The sequence below is a fragment of the Lissotriton vulgaris genome, chromosome 7 (assembly GCF_964263255.1).
Source record: "Lissotriton vulgaris chromosome 7, aLisVul1.2, whole genome shotgun sequence".
NCBI lineage: Eukaryota > Metazoa > Chordata > Amphibia > Caudata > Salamandridae > Lissotriton > Lissotriton vulgaris.
Window position 1 is genome coordinate 1,285,827,843 of NC_141695.1, and position 27,159 is coordinate 1,285,855,001.

Below are 27,159 nucleotides of genomic sequence, written 5' to 3' on the forward strand. Positions count from 1 at the left end.
CTGTTAGGAGACATTAGGATGATACACAAGAAATTGCTAGCAATGGGAGTGATCCTTGCAAGGAGACAGGCGGACCCGCAGATGGGGGAGGGGCATATCCCCCAAATTCAAGGACTGGATCCAAGAACTAGCCACATGGCAGGAACAGTTGCACACATATGCAGATCAATTGCCGATGAAGTCTCAACCCAAGGATATTTGTGGGCCCCTAACTGCCTACTTTTTAGCGCAACACTCGGGGGTGCTGAGGCTGGAGGGAGTGGGGTGTAACCATGCGAAATGTATATGATTATCTAGAGCGTTATGTGGCAGTAGGCCTACGGCAAGAGTTTGTAGACAAGGTACATACAATCGGCTGGGAGCAGAAGGGAAAAGCTGAAAGCAGACTCTGAACCTCTGAAAGACTGAAAGTGACATTAAAATGCCTTTAGAACTGAAAGTCAAAGCCCACGAATCTAACTGTGGTAACTCTGCTATACGTGGTAATGCCGTGCTATTTAAGGGGGGAGGGGGAGTTCAGGTTGGGGCAAGTTGGAAGAGGTGGGGGGGATAGGCTGAACTGCTAAGGTTTATCACTATCAATGCGAATATGTTGCTGTAACATTCTGACGATCGTATGATGGTACTGTACTGTATGAAAACAAACAGGTAAAGAGGGGTCCTAGTGCATATTTACCGACCTAGCGTGGACACAGCCCCTAACCATAAAAATAATAACAACAGAGTGTCCACAGGTCTATACGTAACCAATCAACCTAACAGAGAATACGAACCAACAGAACCAGTGTGTAACAATGTGCCATACAGATGTGTCTAATAAGTAAGGATACCCATCAGTCGCTATCCGATACTGCCCTAGTCATCATCTGGGCTTCGAGGTGACCATCCTCTAGTGAGTCATAAGAGATGTATAAGAGGACTAGATGGATGCGTCTTACACCTAATTATGAGACACAGGTCACTTATCAGATAACGAAAAAAATGTCAGGTTATGGTTAAGGAATAGAAACAAATTGCGGTGCATAGAAAAAGTGAAGTAATGGTGAATTAAAATTGGGTAAATGAGAGAAACCTGAGTTTATTCTTATCGCTCAATTGCCCAAACCTAAAAACAGTGCACAAAATGGCAGTTTTAACTAATATCTGCCAATATACTTTATGTTGTCTTATGTGGTCAACATGTTTCAGCAGAAAAGTGGGCCAATTTTATCCCCTGCCTTGATCATGACCTTAATCAATATATTGCACCTGCAAAACTGTGAATGTATAAGAACATAATAAAATCAATGAACCCTTTCACCTGGAATCCTAGGTGTACGGTTCCTCCTCCTGTGTGGCAAATTTTCACCACTGTACAGAAATCATGTTGGTTACATGTCAAAGAAAGGGAAACAATGAGACAAAATGCATTTATTTGTTAGTTCAATTGCCATGGGGTGCCTATAGTATTACAGTTAATCACAGGCATACAGTGTGTGACTGTTCCTCCTTACCCGTTTAACAGGAGTTCATAGCTTCACCTCACCTAGCTGCAGTTCAGGGGGAAGAAGCACCGCTCTAAAAAACCAAAAAGAAGGCATAGACATGACCCATGTCCCATAACCAACTTCTTGTAGTGTGACTGTGCAAGTTTGATCCAGCTATACCATCCCTGCCGCGTTTCTGCTTAAGTAGAACAGACTCTAGTCAATGTATCATGTCCGCCTTAAAATACACAGGTTGATGTAGGTTCCATACCATCTTAGGACAGTTTCTTTTATGCATATGAACTGTGCATATCTTGCTACGTTTATTCTTTAGGCTGGCCAAAGAACTCGTACCCCTAAAGAACTGCCTAAACATCTCTACATCGGATGTACTAAACCCCTTACATTAGATATACACTGTAAGGCCCGATCAAACCACTCTAGCATAAGAAGAGAAGTAGGGAAAAAAGCTAGTGTATCTCATTACAACTAGGCTGATGTGTCAGTGTAATATAAATGAAACTTCAAGCGTTTACATTTACAGGAAATATTTATTACAAATACAAAGGCCCGCAGGAAGCTGGGGAATGTGAAGACAGGAACGAACAGCTGGGGCTGGATTGACAACAATCAATAACGTATGCTAAATAAGGGGGAGGAAATCTCATGACGTAGGAGCTGTATGATCAATGAGAACAAAGTGTAATGTTGTATAGTCGTCCCCACACAGTGCTCAGAGACTCCAATGATGTGTAGACTGCTTTATTCAAACACAGGTACAACTATCGTACACATAGAGCGCCGAGCGTCTAAACAGCTATTGCTCCGGTCGCTAACTGCCGTTAATCTATTTCGCGCCCTTCACTTCATCGCCAACTGCGCATGCGCACGTGCCTCGCTCCGTCTACAACGTGACGCGTCATCGCGTTCACTCTCGTAGACTAGAGCGCAACACCACATATCTCCCTCCTTTAACACACTGAATATAAACAGTACTAGAGTCCTTCTCTAATGTCCGCTCATGTCATAGTCTTTATATCGTGAAGGCAGGGTGACTGTTCTGCCCATGCGGGTGCGCCTTACCAGGTTACTCTCCTCACCGTCGCTTCCGCAAGGAAGACTCTCAGTGTCTCTCTGATCTCTCCTCTCTCCTTCTGTAGCTGGGATGGAGTGGCTTCCCGCTACCTCTGCTGTCTGTGCTTCTCCTTCTCCCCCTTCGTCTCTCTCCTCTAATGTTTCTCTCTTGACTTCCCCGCTTATGGGTGTCTCTTCTTCCCCTCCGATATGTATCTCCTCCTCCTCGGGTTTAGGCCACCTTACGATCCTGTTGACTCTCGCCATGCGGTCTTGGGACCACACCTTGCCATTGCTGAGTAGAGCAGCTCTGCCTCGCACCTCCTTGACTTGTAAGGGTTGGCTATACTTGCTCTCTCCTTTCTTTTGCAGAGTAGGAAGTTTGACTCTGACCCATTCTCCCTCCTCCAGCAAGACTTCTTTGGTGTTGTGCCACCTGTTGTAATGAGCTGCATACACTTTTTGAGCCTTTTCCAGGTTGTGCTGCACCACTGCTGGGGACCATTTACTGGTCACTGTTTTTTCTCTCCACACCACATTGTCCCTGGTGAAGGGAAATCGGCCTCTCAGGATTTGAAATGGGCTATACCCCATTACAGTTGGGGTGATCCTGTACGCCCATAGCATGCTCTGCACTTCTGCTTCCCAGTCTTTCCCTTGCATGATGGCTGCTTGTATTGAGCCCATAAGTACGCGGTTAAACCGCTCCACTTGGCCGTTACACGCTGGGTGGTAGATTGCTGTATGTTTCGATTTGATCCCGTTCCTCATCATGAATCTAGCCCACTTGTCTGAGACGAACTGGAGTCCATTGTCACTCAGTATAGGTTTCGGTATTCCTTCCCTCAAGAACAGGGAGGTTAAGAACTTTAATACCGTGTCTGTGTCCATGGATTCTTGCACGTCTATCTCCGGCCACTTAGAGTACTTGTCAATGACCACACACAAGTATTTATTTATTCCTCTGTTGTCGAGCACTGGTCCCAGGAGGTCAACTGCTATACCTTCCCACGGGTTCTGGGGACAGTCAAATTTTCCTAACGCCGGTCTGAGGGGTCGGAGTATTTTATCAGCTCCTTGGCACTGCTCACATTCTCTCACCTGCCTTTCTATCTGGTTATCCATGCCTGGCCACCAATACATTTGTTTCACTCGGGCTTTGGTCTTTACGATGCCCAGATGTCCTTCATGCAGTTGTTTCAATAATGCAGGTATTAGGGTTTCTGGTGGTATGACCCTCTCACCTCTGTACAGGAAGACTCCAGAGTCGCTCAGCGATAATTCTTCTCGTATTTCATAGAACTTCCTCATCTCCGCTTTGAGCTTCCGTTTGTCTGGCCACCCTGATGTGAGGTGTTGCTTGACTTCTGACTTCTCACGGTCTTGTGCGTATGCTGCTGCCCACTCTTGCCTGCTTATCGTCATCTCATTGTCGACCATGTCTGCCACCATCTCGTCCATGTCCGGCGAGGATGCTGGGGCGTCTTTCATGGCAGAAGCTCTACTGAGGTAGTCCGCCACCTTGTTCTGTGTTCCCGGCAAGTATTCAACATCATAAGTGTAGTCCAGTAATTTGAGCGTCATTTTTGCAATGCGTGGGGTAGCGGTTTCATGGCCTGAAGACGTTAGGACCTTGACCAATGGCTTGTGGTCGGTTTGGAGTTTGAACCTGGTGCCCCAGATGAATTGCCTGAATTTGCTCATTGCCCACGTGACCGCCAGCATTTCTTTCTCAATGACGATATATCTTTGTTCTGTGGAAGACAAAGCTCGTGATGCAAAACTGACAGTCTCGACGGTGCCGTCCGCCCTTTCTTGTGCCAGTACTGCTCCAAGGCCTTTGTCACTGGCATCCGTGGTTAGGATGGTGCTGCCAGAGGGGTCATAGCCCTGCAAGGGTACTGCCTCACTGATGTCTTTCTTCACGTTTTCAAATTCACTTTGTGCATCTGTATCCCACTCGAATTTTGACTTGTCCCTGATGAGCAGGTGCAGTCTGTGTGTTTTAGTCGCAAAGTGTCTCACAAATTTACTATAGTACTCGGCCATTCCCAGAAACGACCGTACCTCTTCTTTGGTGCTCGGGGCTCTGGCTTCATTGATGGCTCTCACGTTCTGCCCTTTGGGGGATACGCCGTGTCTCCCAATCTCGTGTCCCAAGTAAGTGACCAATGACATCCCTATCTTGCACTTGCTCCATTCTGCCGTGAGGCCCTTGTCTTGTAGTACAGTGAGCACCTTGGACAGTTTTCTGTCGTGGTCTTCCTGGTTAGATCCCATTATCAGGATGTCGTCCTGGAAATACTGGACTCCAGGTATATCTTTGAACAGGCGATGCATCAACTTTTGGAAGACCGCGGCTGCAGATGCCAGGCCAAATGGCATGCGGCGGAACTGATAGCACCCAAAGGGTGTGATGAATGAGGTGTATTTTCTGCTTGTGGGATGCAGGTCAATTTGGTGGTACGCCGACGTGAGATCAATAGTGGAGAACCAGGTGACTCCTTTAGTTCTCGCTAACATTTCCTCAATCCTGGGCACAGGGAACTTTTCCACAACGAGACACTTATTGAGTTCGCGAAGGTCCACGCATAAACGGACCATGCCATTGGGCTTCTTGGCCACGACTAAGGGGGCCAACCACTCTGAACTGTCTATGGGCTCGATAATGCCTTGTCTTTCCAGTCTCTGGAGTTCTTGTTGCACAGCCTCCTTTGTGGATATGGGGATATTCCTGACCTTGTGGGCCACAGGTATCGCCCCTTCTTTGAGTATTATCTTGTGGACGAACTTGTCCAATTTTCCTACTGTACCATCAAAGACTTTGGGGTAGGCTTGTTTCAACTCCTCACTGTTCGTTGTTTGAGGTTCTTCTGTTAGTAGGATTTGTTCTTTGCCGCCCGGATCTAATTTGATTCCCAAATCTCCGGCATCTCTCCAGCCGAGTACAGAGGGGCCTCTTTCTGCCACATATAACTTGCAGGTTGCTGATCTACCTCTAAATTCGAACTTCAAGGGACGAAAGCCTAGTATAGGAATGGTGTTTTCGGTGTAGGAGATGGGACGAATGTCAGGTGGTTGTAGATTTGGTCCTACCACGGGTACAAAGTCTCCTTCCCATATAGACCGCTGCACTATGGTCCAAGGGGAGCCGGAGTCCACGGCAACATGCACTTTCACTCCACCAATGAACATGTCCGTGCGTGGCTTGTCCGTGCGTTTTCCTGTTACCTCCAGCACTTGACCGTCTACACACAGGACCATGTCGCCGTCTTCCAGATCATCCTCTGTCCCGACTTCTGACGGTGCAGGCTCAACGCACTTTACTGTGGACCTCTTCCCCTTTTTGCGGCATACTTTCTCAAAATGGCCGACCAGGCCACAGAACGCGCATCTGGCACGAAACGCCGGGCAACGTTTGCCCTGTGCCGAGTGGGCTGTGCTCCCGCACCTGTAGCATGCGAACTTGCTGTCCGTGGAAGATCGTCCCGATCCCATTTGCTTCCCTGTCCATCTTGGTTCCTGCTTCTGGTCTCCGTATGACCCTTTTTGCTTGTGTGTGGTTGAGGCCTCATCGATCTTATTGACCATCTGCTTCTGCGTGCTTTCTCGTTTGGCTGCATCTGCGCAGCGTTTTGACATCTCCGCCTTCTTCACCATGGCTATGACGTCTTTGAGCGATGCCTCACTCTGTGCCCATAGTTTGTCCTGGACTGATTTATTGGTAGTGTGCATAACTATCTGGTCTTTTATATACTCATCTTGCAGTGTTCCATACTTGCATGTGATGGCCAGACGCCGTACTGCTGCTACGTAGTCATCTATTGATTCCCCCGCTTCCTGTTTCCTTTGCTGGATATTGTAACGGTCTATGGATACACAAACCGCTGGTCGGAAGTGGTTATCTAGGTCTTCCAGCGCGTTCTTGAAGACGTCGTCTTCTGTTGCGTCGCGTTCCTTGGGCACTATGTTGGCAAACACTCTCACCCCCTCCGGTCCTAGGTTGTGGAGCAACAACCTCTTTTTCCGAGCTGGGGGGTATGGTTCTCCATACTCGTCCTCTAGCGCTTCTATGTAATTTCTGAAGTACTCCCTCCAGTCTTCCCACTTCATTTGGGGTTCGCCTGGTCTGGGTAGGAAGGGGATGGGAGCCATCAAGGCGGAGGATTGGTTGGCCATCTTGGGTTCGTTCTTGGGTGCTTCCGCTTGGACCCTGGGGCTGTTGGGTGCACTGGGGGATTCCGCTCCACCTGCGGCGTCTCCTTGGCCTCTGGGGCTGCCTGGGGTGTTATCCACTGTTCCCCGAGGGAGGTTGGGGGACCGCTCACCCTCCTCTGGATTCTGGGCGTTACCTTTCATTGCCAGGGTACTGGCTAAGGGACCCCTCGCCTCCGGAACAGCACTGACCTGTGTGGTGGTCTGCGCCTGGTTACTCTGCCGAGTTGTGGGGGGACAGGGCAATCCTCAGGCTCCGGTGCCGGTGGGACGCTGCTGCCACGCTCTATGCTTTGATGCTGGCACTGCTGCACGTGCACTGTTCTCTTGGCTTGGGATAGTCTTCTGTTGCTCAGGATGTCGACTCCCGGCCAGGCTGAGTGGAGACAGTGGGGTGATCCCAGTCCTCGTCGCCACTGTAATGTTGTATAGTCGTCCCCACACAGTGCTCAGAGACTCCAATGATGTGTAGACTGCTTTATTCAAACACAGGTACAACCATCGTACACATAGAGCGCCGAGCGTCTAAACAGCTATTGCTCCGGTCGCTAACTGCCGTTAATCTATTTCGCGCCCTTCACTTCATCGCCAACTACGCATGCGCACGTGCCTCGCTCCGTCTACAACGTGACGCGTCATCGCGTTCACGCTCGTAGACTAGAGCGCAACACCACACAAAGTGACAACCGTGAGGATAAAGTTTGAATGAGAGCACAAGTAGGCCAGTTCAACAAACGAAGCAGACAGATTATACAACATCTCCTTTTTTAAATAACAGAAAATTCAATACATAATAAAATCTCGGAACTTGTTCGGAAAATGCGATAACCTTCCAGAACTGGTGCAAGTGCCTTCAAAAACATTTGATGTAGAAGCATCCTCACTACAGCATTAGATGAACGCAAACATTTACTGCAACATTCCCCTTCACTCTCACTACCCAAATGCACGGGACAATCCGCTGTGACATTAGGGAAGGTGAAATCATTAATGGGTTCAACAGTGGCTGAGCAACCTGACGTATTAACATTGTCATTTACAAAGGTTTGTTCATCAAACCAGATACTATTAGGTTGTGAGTCTGACTTGTTAACAAAAGCGCTGGACATAAGTTCTCTCTGACCCTTTTTGAGTTTGATGACATCGCTCTTGTTTCTCCATCCCAAATTAGGCAAACGTACTGAACCCCCAGAGACTTCTATGACTTCACTAGGTTCGTAGTATTTAGAATCTCCTTTCTGCTTAACAAAAGGCTTCTTGACAATGACCCAATCACCTTTGCAGATTTCCTTGACGAAGGCTTTATGGATGCTGTCATGGTATATTTTTGACTTCAATTGTTGCTCACAAATATTGTTCCTCACTTTGAGTTGAGAGTCATCCAATACTGTCACACCTTTTTCCAGCCCTTGATGAATGGAAAACTTGGGTGTGATGGCCGTGTTACCATGCCTCCCTCTCATAAGGAAAAATGGTGAAAAACCTGTGACACTGTTGATTGTGTTGTTAAGCATATCAACTCTTTCTTGAGTAAATTCAACTACTGGCAAGTTAGCCGAAAGAGCCATCTAAATACCATCCTTAAGAAATCGGTTGACTCTTTCCACTTGACCATTGGACTTGGGAGAGTACAAAGGGGTTTTCTCTTGGCGAATGTTATTTTTCTTCAAAAATGATGCCATAAGTTCAGAGGTAAGTTGTTTCCCATTGTCTGACACTAGACTTTTAGGCAAACCTTCTAAAAAAAAAAAGAGAATCAAAAAATTGTAAAACATTTCTAGAATCTATGGTTGATACAAATTTGAAATAAATCCATTTACTATAATATTCACACAAAACAATGAAAAACTTAGAATCATGTTCCAAAGCATGAAATGGGCCAGAGAAATCTATTGCTATGTCGACTAACTGCATTTCTTGCATCCTAGGCTTCCAATATTTGTCAGATTTCAAACATATTGTACAAGAATCTATAAAAGCATTAACCTCTGAGTCCAAACCTGGCCACCAATAATACTGTTTCAAAGCTTTCTTGGTCATAGTCGACCCTAAATTAGTTTAGGGTGCTAACTCAATAAGGAGTTTGCTTACCTTGGTTGGTGGGACCAATAGATCTCTTCTTAACATAAAACCATTCTCAATACTTAATTCCTCTGCCACCTGCGGATATGTTTTCAAATCAGCATATAAGTTTCTGATTGGTGGCCATTTACTTGAAATGTACATTTTTGCTTTGCTTAAGACAGGGTCCTTGTTTAGGAGAGACAGCCATTCTGACTCATCACAAATTTGTGCTGATTGATTGAAGCAACTTACATAAGATACTGCACATTCAATGTCATCTTCACCTTTGGATTCACAACTGTTTAACGGAAGACGTGATAGAAAATCTGCTCTTACATTACATTTGCCTGCAATGTGTTTGATTGAAAAATTATACTCTTGCAGTTTAGATAACAACCTCACCAACCTTTAAGGCACTTTGCCATTTCCCCTACCACATCCACCCATTAGAAAGGTTAAGGGTTTATGGTCTGTGATCAACTCGAAACTTTTACCCCAAAGGTACATATTGAGCTTCTCAACAGCCCATACGCAAGCAAGCGCTTCTCTTTCTATGGTGCTATAGTTTACCTCCGCAACATGTAGACATCTAGAAATGAAGGCTATGGTATGCACATTACCTGCTACCTTTTGAGTGAACACAGCACCTATGCCCACAGAGCTAGCATCCACAGTAATGACATTAAAACCGTCCGGATCATAAGGTTTCAATGTTGGTGCACTCAAAATGGCATTCTTGATTTCAGTAAAGGCTGCATCTTGATCATCAGACCATATGTATTTTTCACCTTTGCGTAGTAAAACACGTAATGGTTCCACCTTTTCTGAGTAGTTTTCAACAAAACGTGAGTAGTACTCACTGAGCCCCAAAAAGGATCTAAGGGTATCTTTATCTTTAGGTTTAGGAGCATCGGTTATGGCTTTGACTAAGTTGAGTTTAGGTCTGATACCGCTGCCACTCAAAATATGGCCCAAATACTCTACTTCAGTTTGAAGAAACGTACATTTGTCCTTGGCAACTGTCATCCCTCTTTCGTTCAACCTGTTAAGTACTGTATCTAAAATCTTATTATGTTCTTTAACAGAATTGGCATGAATAAGAATGGCGTCTTGAAACTTCTGAGTACCTACAACACCTTTTAAAATACATTCCATCAATTTTTTTAAAACGCTGGCTGAGGAAGTCAAGCCAAAAGGGAGTCTTATAAATCTGTACGCACCAAGAGGAGTAATGAACGTAGTTAAATCTTTAGCTTCCTCTGAAAGTTGAACTTGATGATATGCAGATTTGAGATCTATAAGGGAAAAATATCTTGAACCTCTGGTGGCAGCTAGGATTTCCTGAATTCTCCGCAAAGGAAAACAATCAACCAAGATATTTTTGTGACCTCAAATCCGCGCATAGGTGTACCTCTCCGTTTTAAAAAAAATCAAAACAATAGCCGAAACCCATTCTGAAGAATTGGTCTGCTCAATCACACCTTCATCAACTAATCTGTTGAGAAGTTTTTGTAAATCAGCCTTTACAGACAAAGGAATAGATCTTACCTTGTGCTTCACTGGTATTGCGTTCTTCTTTAACTTTATAGCATGTTCAAATCCTCTAACACATCCAATTCTATCCTCAAAAAGAGTCTCATATTTGTTTAATATAGATTCAACGTCGTTCAGAGATGGAGATAACTCAGAAGTAGTGACTGTCTGCACAAAACGTTCATCAAGAACAATAGGATCGTCCGCACCAGGCTTAAGAATTATGCCTAGCCGTGCCAAATCCTTCCAACCTACTATATCTCCGCCCCTTTCCGCCACATATACCTTCGTAGCAATTATCCTTCCTTTAATGTTCACATTAGCATGAAAATAGCCTGACATATTTATATCAAACTCTCCGAATGCTTTCGGATTGATATTTGCGGCAAATAAGTCTGTATTAGGTCAATGCTTCTCATATTTCTTATCGGAAATTATGGTTATAGGCGAACCTGAGTCTGCCATAATTTTAACTTCAACTTCGCCAATATGTGCAATACCAAGGGTACCTTTTATGTAAATGTAAATGTAGGTGTACTTATATAGCGCAACCTGTCACCCAAAGGGCATCCTGGCGCTTGCTTAGGAAACCCGTCCTGGTATTCCCCTGTGAGAGGCCCCGGCAGGGTGTCCACAGGGTGAAAGCCAGGCATCCTGCCGCGAGGGGCCGTAGTGGAGATTAAGCAAGCTATTGCCCAGAGTTGCAGAGTGAGACCCCGTGAGTTGAGTAGGCACCGGAGCGAGAATTGTCGAGACCGTGGAATTTTATGAGCCCGAGACCCGCTGAGGCAGGGAATCGAACCCTGGTCCACGGTCGATCTCAGCTTCCGGGTCTGCCGCCTCTAACCACTGAGCCACACTTCTCCACTTTATGGCATCAGATGGGTCGTCTATTGTCAAAACAATATTGGAACACATGTCTTCCTCTAAATCATTTATAGAACTAACCTTAACCTTGTGGAATCTTTGCGGTTTGAAGTTGTTGCACACACCTACAAAGTGTCCTACCTTAAGGCATTTAGTGCATTTCCTCCCTTTTGCTGGACACCCCAGAAAATGTGTCTAATGGTTCTTTGAGCCACATCTAAAACAAACAAAAACATTTGAATCTGTACTTTTACCATATTTTCCTTTTTTGTCATTGAACGTTATATTTTTCTTATGATCATGTACATAGTACACTTCAGGTCGTGAATTTTTTTCAGAAGAAAGCACTTTGGATGTTTCAAGCGACCTTTCAATACCCTTAGCTATATCAATAGTATCTTGTAGAGAAGGGTTTTTGCAAGCTAATAGTCTTTCTTGAATTTTCTTTTCGAAACAATAAAAAACAAACTGGTCTCTAATATATATATCGACCATGTCATTAAATTCACACTTTGTAGCCAAAACACGTAAAGCGGCAATGTATTCTTCAACTGTTTCATTCTCCAATTGTTTGCGCATTGGGAAACGATGTCTGCCTATCATTATGTTGGGCTCTTCTCCAAATTGCTTTTCTAAACGTTTTATTGCTTCCTGGTACTCATCCATAGGAATAAACTGACCAGGGGGCCCTTCATATTCCGGCAAACTGTCGAAAATTTCTTGGCCCGCTGCACATAACAATCCGAATAAAATGGCTTTTTTCCTTTCTGGATCGTATATTTTTACATCTATTGCGACCAAATAGTTCTCAAAAGGTCTCAACCAGTTTTTCCATCTCATGACTGGTTTTCCTGGATCAGTTAAAAATGCAACAGGTGCATTAATGTTACAGTTACTAGACATTTCAGAACTTTCACCCTCCTCTTCTTTTTTAATATTAAAAGCTATTTTGACTGAATTATACACTTTAGACAGGAAAAGATAAACTTCAACTTTTACCTCCTTCCAAAACGTGAATTAGAATTATACAGTTTATGCACAATATAAGATTACCATGAATAATGATGAATTTTGAAATGTATCGGTATCATCAAGTTATTTTACAAGAAATATAATATAATGCTCAATATCCTTGTTAAAAGAAAACCGATTTGACATTACCTCCGTTTCATATATTTGAAAGAGTTTCCCTCACGTTATGAAATCGACTGAGGAAACTCTATCGGCGCGTAAAGCCGATCAGAAAACAAAATGGAGTCACGTAGGGTTGAACGTGCCCACGTAACTAGTCGTTGCTCATGACGAAATCACTTGACAGTTACAGCTGCAACTGACGATGTCAAACGTCTTAGCTGATCAGCATAAGTCGTTGCACTTCACCAACTGTCAACTCCTAACGACACTCGAGCATGAAAGGAAAGACAGAATTGTTTTAGTTAGAGGAAGTCCCACAGGCAAGAAAAAGTTGAAAATAGTAACTTGCCTAAAAAAATATTTCTTGAAGCTTGATTTTCGACGAACTTGCACGAAATAATGATGACTCGTCGTATCAAACTCTGTTAAGTCCGCACCATAAAAAATAAACAACGAAGCATTAGTACGACAGAATTACCCCAAATCTAGACAAATTAATAATAACTTGCCTTCAGTAAAGAAAGAAGTCCTCACAAAATAATCGTCACTGCAATTCTGCTTTAGCGGGCCTTATCCTCCAATTTGCATCCCATCCTCGTCGCCATTTGATGTGTCAGTGTAATATAAATGAAACTTCAAGCGTTTACATTTACAGTAAATATTTATTACAAATACAAAGGCTCGCAGGAAGCTGGGGAATGTGAAGACAGGAACGAACAGCTGGGGCTGGAATGGCAACAATCAATGACGCATGCTAAATAAAGGGGAGGAAATCTCATGACGTAGGAGCTGTATGACTAATGAGAACAAAGTGACAACCATGAGGATAAAGATTGAATGAGAGCACAAGTAGGCCAGTTCAACAAACAAAGCGGACAGGTTATACAACTTAGGCTACTAGTATTATCCAACTTTTTGATATAATCATGCCATTATGCCTACGACATTTGGTCCTGCGTTCTTTTATCAAAGCACATGCCTGCCGGTCAAATAGGACATTTCCTGCTTTGAGACTCCCATAAAATCATACATGTATCACTAGATCTACTTTGGTCAGTACTAACAGACACTACGGGATGTTGCCAATTCACTCGTAAGCCTAAGTTTGTAGCACGTACATTGCAACACATTCATTGCCCGCTTCCACTTGCATTGAATACACACACACGACCAGCTTACCTCTCCGTCGGTACTCCTGAGGGTCAACTAAGCCGTCTCGGGGAGGTAGCTGGTAGTGTCTGGTCGCCTGATTTATTATAACACTAAATTATACCTGGGAGTCAAAAAAAGGGGTAAGTCATTCAACATGGATCACAAAACCAATATCATGCAGATAACACCAGTGAGAACACACCATGCACGCTAGTTTATGCTGGCCAAGTCAAGGCTCAAGAGCATATGGAGAAAATTATTCCCATCAGAAGCCACACTGTACCGCCCTCTTTCTCATCATTTGGGATCTCCTTACCCAGGAGACAAAACGGCCGGTCTGATGTTACCGTGACCGATAGATGTGACAAGTGGGTAGTATGTGTTGTTTCAAAATTAAAGTGGCTACTGAAAAAAAGCAGTGTATTGTGATAAGAGTGAAATGGTGAGGGGTTTTACTAAAATTAGGTGAATCGGGTAGAAAAACTAATTTTATTAGTATCTCCCAATCCCTAAGGTTAAAAAGCAAGTGCAAGTGCGGGTTTGAAATAATAACCGTACTTGATGGTGGTCAACATGTTTCTGCATCAAGAGAAAAAAGTTTCAAATGCATTCTTCAGGACCTTATTGTGTTAAAACTACTGCTTAATGTGAATAGTAATAAAATGATATCACCTGAGAATTCCAGGTTGTGTGTTCAACCATATACTGTTACCGCATCATACCAAACGGTATTGGATCCAAACAGAAAGACAAACAAACAAGAGGAGGAAAAAGAACATGAATGTATCATATTCATGTGGTTTTTGTCAATTAAAACCACAGTGCGATGGTCCCTCATTCACACATACCAGAAAGTAAATTCCAATATAGACACTCACCCATACGTGGTGGTTGAGAAGCTTCACCCCACCTAGCTGCGGCTCAGGTATAAGGGAGCACCGCTCTAAAAAATGAGTCGTTTTAAAAAAAGAGTTTGAATGGAGGGAAGAAACAAATATGGCTCAATTACTCCATCGAGTGATATGTGGATTGCTTATGAGTAACCCTGCTTATACCGATCCCCAACAATCGGATGTTTGACTACTTAGCTCAGTTTAAAGCTCAATGTGAATTGTATCACAAACGTCCAGTAGTGTAGAGAACAATCCACTGGACACATACACAAGCACATGGAGCCGAGCTCATGGAGCCGAGCTCGGTAAAATGCTCAATTCGGAGTTTAAAGGTGTCAGTACAGAATTCAGGAATTTGTGGTTGTTCAAGGACTGTCCAGCAAAATTCGTCAGGGCCACGAATACAAGAACACAAGAGCACAGTACGATGTCGGAAACAGGCGACCCGCCTAACTGCACACTTTTTGGAGAAAGGACATGGCCCTGACGAATTTTGCTGGACAGTCCTTGAAAAACCACAAATTCCTGAATTCTGTACTGACATCAGCCGTTTTCTGTTCAAAATTGAACAGAAATGGGTTTACAGATTAAACAGTGATAAAGAGGGACTCAATGAGCCGATACCCTTGATGTCCCTCTAGACTACCATCACAAACTGTTCAGCATTCACAGCCTTAGATTTGGTCTATCTCAGTATAACACTCCCGAAGCTTGGTCATGGCATATACTAGAACACCAAATATATAACCTATCTTTAAGGCTTAGAACATTCTAAAACGCACTCCAACCAACGAGTCTCAGTATAACACTCCCGAAGCTTGGTCATGGCATATACTAGAACACCAAATATATAACCTACTTTTAAGGCTTAGAACATTCCAAAACGCACTCCAACCAACGAGTGCTACCAACATACAGTAAGAGTCTATTCCACTTCCTTTTGGATAATACTGTGTTTCCTTGTAATACATTCATAGCGTTTTATAAACGAACACATATCAACTAGCGTAATACCACGCTTCCAAAATATTGTTTTCAAAAAAACATCGACTCTCAGACTACATTTCCCAGCGCTCCCCGAGTCACGTGACCGCATCTGATCACGTGACTCCTTCGACTGGGAGCGAACGCATAAACATCTCTCCGTTGCAACAACCGGTGCCCCCCCAGACAGTTCGGAAGACTGTCAGGAGACACCGACGGTCAGGTGAGCTGATAACATGACTTTCGCGTGCCTGAAATACGCTAGCGCGCGTACCGTCTGACGAATCTCGTCATTACGAACGCATCAGACAGGCAGCGCAGGTATTCTCTCATAGACACCTTTAAACTCCGAATTGAGCATTTTACTGAGCTCGGCTCCATGAGCTCGGCTCCATGTGCTTGTGTATGTGTCCAGTGGATTGTTCTCTACACTACTGGACGTTTGTGATACAATTCACGTTGAGCTTTAAACTGAGCTAAGTAGTCAAACATCCGTTTGTTGGGGATCGGTATAAGCAGGGTTACTCATAAGCAATCCACATATCACTCGATGGAGTAATTGAGCCATATTTGTTTCTTCCCTCCATTCAAACTCTTTTTTTAAAACGACTCATTTTTTAGAGCGGTGCTCCCTTATACCTGAGCCGCAGCCAGGTGGGGTGAAGCTTCTCAACCACCACGTATGGGTGAGTGTCTATATTGGAATTTACTTTCTGGTATGTGTGAATGCGGGACCATCGCACTGTGGTTTTAATTGACAAAAACCACGTAAATATGATACATTCATGTTCTTTTTCTTCCTCTTGTTTGTTTGTCTTTCTGTTTGGATCCAATACCGTTTGGTATGATGCGGTAGCAGTATATGGTTGAACACACAACCTGGAATTCTCAGGTGATATCATTTTATTACTATTCACATAAAGCAGTAGTTTTAACACAATAAGGTCCTGAAGAATGCATTTGAAACTTTTTTCTCTTGATGCAGAAACATGTTGACCACCATCAAGTACGGTTATTATTTCAAACCCGCACTTGCACTTGCTTTTTAACCTTAGGGATTGGGAGATACTAATAAAATTTGTTTTTCTACCCGATTCACCTAATTTTAGTAAAACCCCTCACCATTTCACTCTTATCACAATACACTGCTTTTTTTCAGTAGCCACTTTAATTTTGAAACAACACATACTACCCACTTGTCACATCTATCGGTCACGGTAACATCAGACCGGCCGTTTTGTCTCCTGGGTAAGGAGATCCCAAATGATGAGAAAGAGGGCGGTACAGTGTGGCTTCTGATGGGAATAATTTTCTCCATATGCTCTTGAGCCTTGACTTGGCCAGCATAAACTAGCGTGCATGGTGTGTTCTCACTGGTGTTATCTGCATGATATTGGTTTTGTGATCCATGTTGAATGACTTACCCCTTTTTTTGACTCCCAGGTATAATTTAGTGTTATGATATTGTGTTTGGGGCATGTACCTGGTCGGTCGTTAAATCTGCCCTGAGACCCTCGTCTCATTGTTTGTTGTGTATGACGCCTGATTTATTAGTCACTAGATTGCGTAACGCCGCGAAGCGATCACGTGATCGGGGCTGTTTCTCCATGAAGGCTCATGGGACTTGTAGTTCATCACAGTTCGACGAGTCGGAACATTACGTTCTAGAACAACCACAATATTATTAATAATTTGTTTTAGGGTTGCGCGCTCATCTTGCAGAATGTGATTATAAACATTAATCACAGTATTCATTAATTTGGGTAAAGTCAAAGTTTCAAAAAGACCTGTCAATTTACTCTTCAATAAAACTTTATTGAGATGTTACTCAGTGTGCATTACGTGATTAAGACGTTACTCATTGTGCATTCTGTTATTATTGGCAAATTTCACTTCTGAGCGAAAGGAAGCACAAATAATTAGTCTCCTTTGTTTCTTTGCCAAAAGAGCGAGAGAATAGTTATAAAGTCAAACTAATTTGCTACTGGATATTAATAAAAACATGAACATTTTTCTCTATCTGTTATTAAAAAGAAAACCTTAAAACCGGAAACTAGCGACTAACTCTCTGCCAATCTCGAGAAGTGTGTTCACGTTTAGGGGTACGCTGGTCGTGTGTGTGTACTCAATGCAAGTGGAAGCGGGCAATGAATGTGTTGTAATGTACGTGCTACAAAACTTAGGCTTACGAGTGAATTGGCAACATCCCGTAGTGTCTGTTAGTACTGACCAAAGTGGATCTAGTGATGCATGTATGATTTTATGGGAGTCTCGAAGCAGGAAATGTCCTTTTTGTCCGGCAGGCATGTGCTTTGATAAAAGGACGCAGGACCAAATGTCGTAGGCATAATGGCATGATTATTTCAAAAAGTTGGATTATACTAGTAGCCTAGTTGTAATGGGAAACACTAACTTTTTCCCTACTTCTCTTCTTATGCTAGAGTGGTGTTATCTGGCCTTACAGTGTATATCTAACGTAAGGGGTTTAGTACATCCGATGTAGAGATGTTTAGGCAGTTCTTTAGGGGTACGAGTTCTTTGGCCAGCCTAAAGAATAAACATAGCGAGATATGCACAGTTGATATACATAAATGAAACTGTCCTAAGATGGTATGGAACCTACATACATCCTGTGTATTTTAAGGCGGACATGATACATTGACTAGAGTCTGTTCTACTTAAGCAGAAACGCTGGCAGGGATGGTATAGATGGTTCAGACTTGCACAGACACACTACAAGAAGTTGGTTAATGGACATGGGTCATGTCTATGCCTTCTTTTAGTTTTTTTAGAGCGATGCTTCTTCCCCCTGAGCCGCAGCTAGGTGAGGTGAAGCTATGAACTCCTGTTAAACAGGTAAGGAGGAACAGTCACACTTGTGTGACAAATTGTGTATTTGTCACTTTAATGTTTTTAGAAATCGGACAGAAGCAATCTTTGCGGCCGTTTTTCTGTCTAAAGACACTGATTCTACACCCGCCTGGGCCAGCGGCTCAGCTGCCTATCGCAGGTAGGCTTACTTTCAATCAACTGTCTGTTTTTGACTAGCACTTTTTGATTGTGAGGTAATTGTCGGCAATTCACCCCTCACAGGATCCTGACCTATGCGGCGGATTCCTTAGTTACCACGCAACCACGCATTAAAATCGAGGTAATCCACCTGATGTACATAATGCTCCTATTTTTACTGTCAATTTGAAACTGTACGATAAAGTTTTTCTTTACCAACTAAATTAGTCGTCTGTTTTACAGATAAATTGAACTGTGGACATTACACCTGGTGGTTGTTTACTCTGCAATTTATCCATCCAGTGAGTTAAAAAACATTTTGATTTGATGTCATGAGATTTTTTCCCCCCTGTTTATATGAGTTGTAAGGGGTCACTATTTGTTCATCTCTCTAGGGCCCATATGTCTCTTCATTCTTGAAAATTACTGATCTGCGCACCATTCATTAATGTAAGGGACCATTGTACTATATCTGTCGGTTGTTTTAGACAACTTGGGTGATGGCCTTATCCTTACGCAATGTCTCTTATTAATCCTGCAGTTCTTTATACCGGATGATCTTCACCGCATGAATATCCTTGCATTACCTAGGTCTTAACTCCTGTGTTTCTCTGGTAATGCTTTCCCTCTCTGACCAGCAATAGTGTATTCTGATGAGTAAAACGGATCATTCTGACCATAATTAAAATTATTACATTTTTCGTGCAGATCCATTGCCCCTCCTGCATCCCTGTCCTGATGAAGACCCTCTAGTAAGGCCCTATCCTACGCCTGCACCAAATTGGGTCGAAACGTCAACACTTTTTCTTACCCTCAGCCTTTTTCCCCATTTATCATTTGTGGATTTGTTTTTAGGCATGAGCTTGTTATATTAATTTATGCATTTTTGATCATTAGCTTTTGTTAATTTATTGTCAGTAATTTTACATTGAGGTCAAACTGACCATTGTTCTGTCACCTGTTTAGTTTTCCCACACTTTCCCCAACACCACCCCTCCCTTTCCCATCCATTAGGGGCACGATTTATGATCAAATATTGATGTATCATATGAACAGCGTTTTTATTGAATATTTGTACACGTTGTGATTAAAAACAATGTTGTGATAATTTCCTTGGATTTAGTTGAGATAATATTGAATTCTAGTTTATTTTGTTTCTGTCCCTGGTATCAGAAGAAGTGGCAGTAAATAGCCCTATACCTGCTCAGCCTTCCACACACAGTCCCTAATTCCTTCCCTACCCTTCAGCTAAAGCGGATACTTGGGCTGGCATGAACCTAAAATGGATTGTAACCGTAGTGTACTCAGATCTAGACTGTCCTTGGCAGAAAGCCATATTCCATTTCAGAGTCAACCAGTGATTAACCTGCTTCCATCTTCCTGCTTCTATGTTGGAATATTGGTAGAGGTCCCACAGTTGCAAGAATGACAGAGAGAGATGCCAGGTGAGCTTACCAATAAAGTATTGGATTGGTTGATGATAAATAGAAAATCTCCCCTTTCCCTAGCAAATAATATCATACTAACTAGTAGGGTTGGTGGCTAGGCCCTGGCAAGGCAGATGAATCTGGAGACTGTGTTGTAATAAATGTTAAGTCTCCCTATTTGGAGGCACAGCTAATGATGGGATAGCTCAGTAGACGGGTGAGCTCTTCAGGTTCTAATTTGGTGCCTTTGGGATGTTTTTAGAAACACTTTTATAGGTCAGCAGCCCCCCAAACAGTGTCAGCGTGCTCCGTTAGTCTCTGCCCTGGTGCATGTATCTACTGTCCCTGCTAGTGAGCAAGGCATATTTGGCTTTTCCACTTCTAACCAGTTTGATGTCTTTGCTGATGTTGATTGACAACCCCCCATAGGTGCGCTCAGTCTGAGACAATACATGTTGGAAGCTGGGGAGATATGAATGAATTGAAGTGTTCCACTAGGTCAGATTTGAGAGATTTTTAATTACCATGAAGTAGGTCCTTTGATACATCACAGCTGGGCGACCTAAGCTGGCCAAGACGGGTGATTCTCTAGTTATGAGCCATCTGGTGGTAATAAGAAGTTTAAGACAGAGAGCCTTGTCAGAGATAGATTCAATCACAGAGCCACCCATACCGGCAGGGGACCCATCTGATCCCCTTTTCACAGCCAGTATGTCTCTGACCCAGTCCAGCCATAACTTTAAAAATAACATGTTGGCTCCTCTTACTGATGCAACCCCAGGAGGGCAGGGTCTGACTTTACAAATGCTTCAGCTGTACCTAGCTGAACTCTCCATTTGCAACTACTCTCCTGGAAAATTGCTGGACCCGTTTCTAAGCTGGATTGCCCCGATTGAACTCAGTTCATTGATTTTTATGACCTCGGTCTATTTCAAGAGTCTTTGTGTACAAAGGCGGTGCATCGGATGTGATGTGTAATCTTTAGTAAGGCTGCTTTATCTTCTGGTTAGAGGAGACCATCAGGGGGTGTAATTAGCTTGGTGCACACAGCCCTATCTTGCAAGATGGAGGAACTTACAATTCCTTTTTCAGATATTATGTGTATCTTCTGGTTTTCCTGCATTTTACTATGTACATTTATAATGCGTATCTCAGACCTGGAGCGTAAAATAGAGTTTCCCTGACCCTAGAGCTGTTAAACAGACATTTGGCATCAGCCCCGGATGGAGTTTGGAAATTTGTAGGAGGAGATTTTAATTGCAATTTGAACCCCTTGATGGCAAATTAGTGGCTTTGACACAGGAAGAAGAGTGTGTATGGTCCATTCCCAAGCTAGTAATTCCTCCAATTATAAAATGTTTACCTTTAGTCCTCCAAATTTTTGCTATAGCATTGATCTAGGACTTACAAGCTTGTAATGGCAGAACTACATCTGATATAGATGGAAAACATGCTTTTAACTACCCTACCAGCACTAGCCTTATCGATTATCTTCTGCTGGATGTGTGGGCCTGGCCTTATTTAATCAATATGGAGGTCCTTCTGAGACAGGATAGTGATCATAATGCACTCTCCAGTGTCATATCTCTTCCATTTTGTGGAATGTTGCCTAACTCTCCTGATCCCTTTGGCAGCAGATTGAGGCCAACCAACAACTTGCGCAGAGTGAAATGGTGTCAAATACCTCACTCTGAGCAAAGGGTGCGGGCAGTCTATTAAATTGTAGTAGAACATTTGAAAGTTCTACTACTCAAGTCCGAGCAGACAGATTCCAGTGATAAAGAGGAGAAGATTAGTGCAGGCCATACTAAATTGTGTGGAGATCTCTACAGACTCTGCCTCGTGGAGGCTAAAAAACATGGTTTAATCCCTCATGTAGGTGGGTCATGGCTGCCCTGGTGCAAGCCCCCAAGCAGCAAGATAGGTTGGAGATCCAAACCAAAAGCATTGCTTACAAAAAGACCATATGCGAAGCCAAGAGGGAGTGGGAGGAGTCAAAATGGGAAGGTCTTCTACAGGCGGCACAAAAGGGGGATTAGCGGTCTTTTGGAATACAGTATCTTCAGGTTCCACAGAGGGATTTCATATTTCGCGGACTAATGTCCCTGCTGCTGATTGGGTCACACATTAGTGTAGAATATGTTCTGTAATGGGAGAGGCTAGTTCTTCTTCAGCAATTTCTAGCTTTGATAGGTTAGTGGGCTTGAGATATGTTCATGACAGAGCAGAGACGTTTAGTATTACACTGTAAGAAGTCTGATCTGTTATTATTTAAATCCTCCCCAATAAGGCACTAGGCCGAGACAAAATCCTGGGTGACTTTTATCGCAGCGAGATGGACGTTTGGGGCACTTATTTTACTGTTGTCTTTTCTGCCCACTTGGTTAGGGGCAGTAATTGCCCCTTGCACAAAAAGACTGTCCATCACTTCCGTCTGATTATAGGCTTATAGACCTTATTAATTGTTTACAGAATTTATTCAGTAGAATCCTTTTAGGAAGGCTTCAAGATTGGCTAGCTGGTGAGGAAGTGCTCTCCCCCTACAGGTTGGCTTTAGGGACAGAATAAGCATGTTGGACCATGTCTTTTGCTTCCAAATGCTTTTTTAGAAAATGGTGGTCCTGGGAGGAGAGAGGTTGTATGTAGTATTTGTAGAACTTCGGTCAACATTTGACCTGGTCCCGAAGCACAAACTCTGTCAAGTGATGGCCGATATGGGTGTCCCTAAAAATTTACTTACCAGGATTATAAAACTCTGTGAGCATAATTACGCCCAGGTAAGATGTGGTCAATAAGGCGAGTTGACAGCTCATTGTCCTGTTACAAGAGGGGCAAGACAGGGCTGCATTTTACCCCCACCTTCTTTACAATTTATGTCAACGACCTGATTGACCATCTGAATGGGCGTGAGGATGACTCTGAAAGTCTTGCAGGAATCAGGGTTCCGGCCCTAATATTTGCGGATGACACTCTATTAACATCTAAATCTCCCATAAGGCTTCAGAGGGTTTTAAATAGCTTTGATACCTTTTGCAACAAGACAGGACTGGAAATCCATGTCTAGGAGACAAAGTAGATTGTTCTTAACCCTTGTTCCATGACCAGATCCAACCCAAGGATCAAAGACTTATTACTGGAGTGTGTGCAAACTTTTGGGTATCTAGGTATAATCCTCAATGAGCAACTGGAATGGTGATGCCATATCGATAGGTGCAGACTAAACTTAAACAATAAACTGGAGGGCTTATAAAAGTACAGAATAGTTCCAGATTTCGTCCAATTCTACCAGCACTGCAAATTTATAACCAACAGAGCACTGGGGCTGCCCTCTAAAGAGTGAAGCTGTGGGCACACAAGGATGCAGCCTTCCTTACTCTAGAAGAAAATTGATTTTTGTGTCAGATGACAACCTTCCTGTCAGTACCCTTTGCTCCCCCTTAGGCTCGATACGGGCATCTGGCCAAGCTTATGATATATCGGCAGGTGTTGAAGGAGATTTTGGGGCTGTCCAGTTCTGGTAAAATTCTGTGGATAAGGTATATTCGAGACACACTGAGAAAATTGAGAATTGGGACATTGTGGGAAGATCCAATGGCAGTTGGGTCCATCAGGAAGAATACTTTTAAAGCAAATTATGGCCAGAATAAATTGGATCAAATTCAGTAACAATCTTTTTTCGGCCCATTGTCTAGCACTTTCCTTGTGGGGAAGGATGAGTTTAAGGAGGAGCGGTTCCTTGAAGAGATTGAACCATTGGGAGTCAGGAAACTTTATCTTCAGTTTGGTATAGCACCCTCCCCCGGTTTTCCTTCACCTCAGGCTGGGTCTGTCTTAAGGAACGAGATAGATAGGCAGGTGTAATAAGGAAACTTTGGGACACATCTTAATTTGTATGTACTGCTTATGCTAAGGGAAGGATAGCGTGGATTTTCCCAGTATGCCAAATATATTAGGGGTTAGAAAACATGTTGAAGACCTTTGCATTTTGGGAAATAACACAAGACAAAATATTGTCTTTGCTGTTTCTCGATATCTCCTGGTGATGGAAAGGACTAGGTACATATTTCTCAAGTCTACTGTTGGGCCTGATGTCACTGGAGTACTAGGGGTTCCTAGTGACCCTGCCCCCATGCTTTATGAGCACTCTGAGACACTGTGGCCCAAGAACATATTTGGCCATTAGGAAAGCTTAGGGTGACATTTGACACTCTTCATCTCGAGTATGAGATGGGGACTGGAAAGTGGCTGAGATACATGCAGCTGGGACACGTACCACAAGGTTACATCCATGAAGGGGAGGACCCGGCAAAAGCATCTCCCCTAGAGGTCCGACTACAAACTGACGCATTAGAGGGGAGAGCAAGCTCATTAATATACAAGAAAATAGTAAATAACTCACCAGACCCCAGGGCCTCTGAGAGCAGCTTGAGAGAGTGATGTGGGCCATATTGAAGATGCTGAGTGGCCAGAGACCCTGTAGGGACAGAGGGAGGTAGCACTACGTTCCAGATTCTGCCTCATTCAACAAAAAATATTCCATCAAATATACTACTCCCGAACATTCCTCCACTGACGAATGTCACTGAGAATGTGGGTGGGAGGGAGCCATCTGCTGTGGGAATGCCAGGTAATACAGCAATACTGGAATGCAAGCGGGATGATTATGGCTGAGGTTGCGGGGGTAGAGGTTCCAGTAGAGCCGAAGTGGTTCCTATTGCTGATCCCAGGAGACGAGGCTTGGCCTAAATATATAAAACTATGGACGACTCTAGCCGCAGTAGTGGCAAAGTGCAATATTACAAGAAATTGGGGGGCTCCAGCCCTGAAGAAAGTGGGGGACTGGAAAAAGGATCTTGATTAGTGCTGGCAAGCGGATTACACAATATATTTGAGTAGAGAGTGCCTGAGGAAATGGGAATATATCTGGGGGAACTGGCAGAGTTACAGGGGGTTATATGAGGGGAATAAGTGGAGACTGTTGCCCCACTATGTTGATTATCCATTTGTTACCTGGTAAAATGCTAAATGTAAAAATCAAGTCATGACAGAAGATGTGTTGACATTGTATCCTTGATGTACTGTAGTCTGAACACACTGCAATAAAAAGAAGTTACAAAAAAAGAAAAAAAAGCCTAAGGTATTTTAGAGGCTTTACCCCTTTTTTGTACCAACACTTGGAGAATCCATGGAATAAGATGCATTTGTTTAGATCAAAAAAGTTTAGGGTCGCCTTCGATTTCCTCTTGCACTCGCACTTTGTGAACATATGGACTAAGTTTGTAATTGTACAACTCTGTGCTACTCTTATTGAGCTTATGAAATGTTTTGGCCATACCGATTTCAATTCATATTCTCTTATTGTTAGAAATGGGATTGGTGGTTGGCTAAGGTTTGCGCCAAAGGGAGGCAGAAACCACCACTCTAGTCAGAGCAAGGGAGTTCCATGCTGAAGATAACCCCTACTCACCTCCTTGGTAGCTTGGCACGAGCAGTCAGGCTTATCCCAGAGGCAATGTGTAAAGCATTTGCATAACACACACACACAGCAGCAACATACTAGGCATACCACAAAAGGATCACCACTCCACACAAGGTTATGTATATAAATAGTGTTTGTATTATCATAAACACATTAGAAGAGTAATCACGCAATATACACTGTGCCAACTGGCACTAGGCAATATTTACAGGGGATTATATACACATGACAGGGCCAATTGGGCCACTGTCAGAACCATCACAAGCACAAATAATAAATGTAGAACACAACCAGTAATTACTGGCAAAACACTGTACTCAGCATTATCCTGCAACATAAATTATAGTATGCAATCAGCATCACATCAGGTGTAAAATACATTATGCGCCAACCTCATAAGCCGAAAAATATTAGACCATAACCTCCTAAGCATTACTCACATTAGGGGCATAAATCACAGTAGAGAATAACCTCACAAGCATAAACCACAGTATGCATATAACCTCATACATAAACCACATTAGAGGCATAAATCAGGGTGCATAAACCACGTTTCCTATGCACCACATGAATCACATTAGGGCCTTGCACCTCATCAACCTAACACAGTCCCCCTGGCCAACTGGCCTTCTCAGAGGGCTCAAATGACCTATGCCCACAACGTCAGGGCAGGCTGTCAAAGCAGCAGAATCAAAAGTGCGCAATTGCGCTGGGGCAGAGGAGTGCATCACACTCCCGTCTCATCCAGAGTGCCCCCAAAGAAATGATGGCCTAAACGTTGCAGCTACCGCTAATTGCCGTGCCTATGGGAAGGAAATTAGGCACTGGCACTGACTGTGCCATGAGAACCAGACTGGGACTCTATACAAGTATGCCAAAATGTGTGAGCTGCCAGCGCTGTTGCGGCGCAGCTGGGAATCAAATAATCAGCCATGGCACCACTGTGCCCTCCGGGCGTTCACCGCGGCTCTCTAAATCGCAACTACCCTCTAGCAGGCGGGGCAGCTGTAAAAATGGCAAAAAAGGGAAGAGGCCTGGGCCCCCCTGAATCGCCCATGGGGACCCTCAAGCAATGTGGCCCATGTTGGAGTGGCCCGCTCTCCTGCGGGTACGCTTGTGAAATAGGCATCGGTACTGTGCCTCGATCTTGCTCCCCCCAGCCATCCCCACTCAGTAGGCTCTCTGCTGGGGGTGAAGTCTCCTCTCTTACCAGCTCATCACACAGATCTTCTCTGGCCTCCCCTGGACTGGGGACAGGTGCCGGGGATCCTCTTTGGCGGGCGCGGGGCTCTGTGGTGTCGACCGGCCACCACTCACCAATGGTGCTCAATGGGGCTGCTCGGGGATGTCAGAGTGGTGCCTGCTACTTCATCTAGGCCCTCACTTGGGGCTCGGGACTTCTCTCTTCAGATGTGCTGGGCTCTCCCATGCACACAGGAGCCCCGCGCAGAATTCCGGCAGCCCAAGGTAGGCCCCACCCATAACCAGGCAAGGTCGCCTGGCTTCCGGGTCGCACTGATGCAGCAGTAATTTCATCTGGTAATTTCTCAGTACATAACCCTCATGCTCCTCTATTCACCACTAAAAACAGGTGTTGGGACCTTGACACCATGTATTACCTTCAGGAGACTTTAAATAAACATGAACAGTCAAAAATTCAATTATTATTTAAGCCAATGAAGAGAGTTTTTTGAGTATTTTAAAGGGTTTTATTTTCTAGTCAAAAGTTAAGGTTTTCTCTAACCCTTTATTCATTAGTAAAATAATCAATCAGGTTACAGAATTTGGAAAATATGAAAAATAGCATTAATACAGAACATATTACAGTCTGCATATAAGCATCACATGTAGAAAAGAAAATG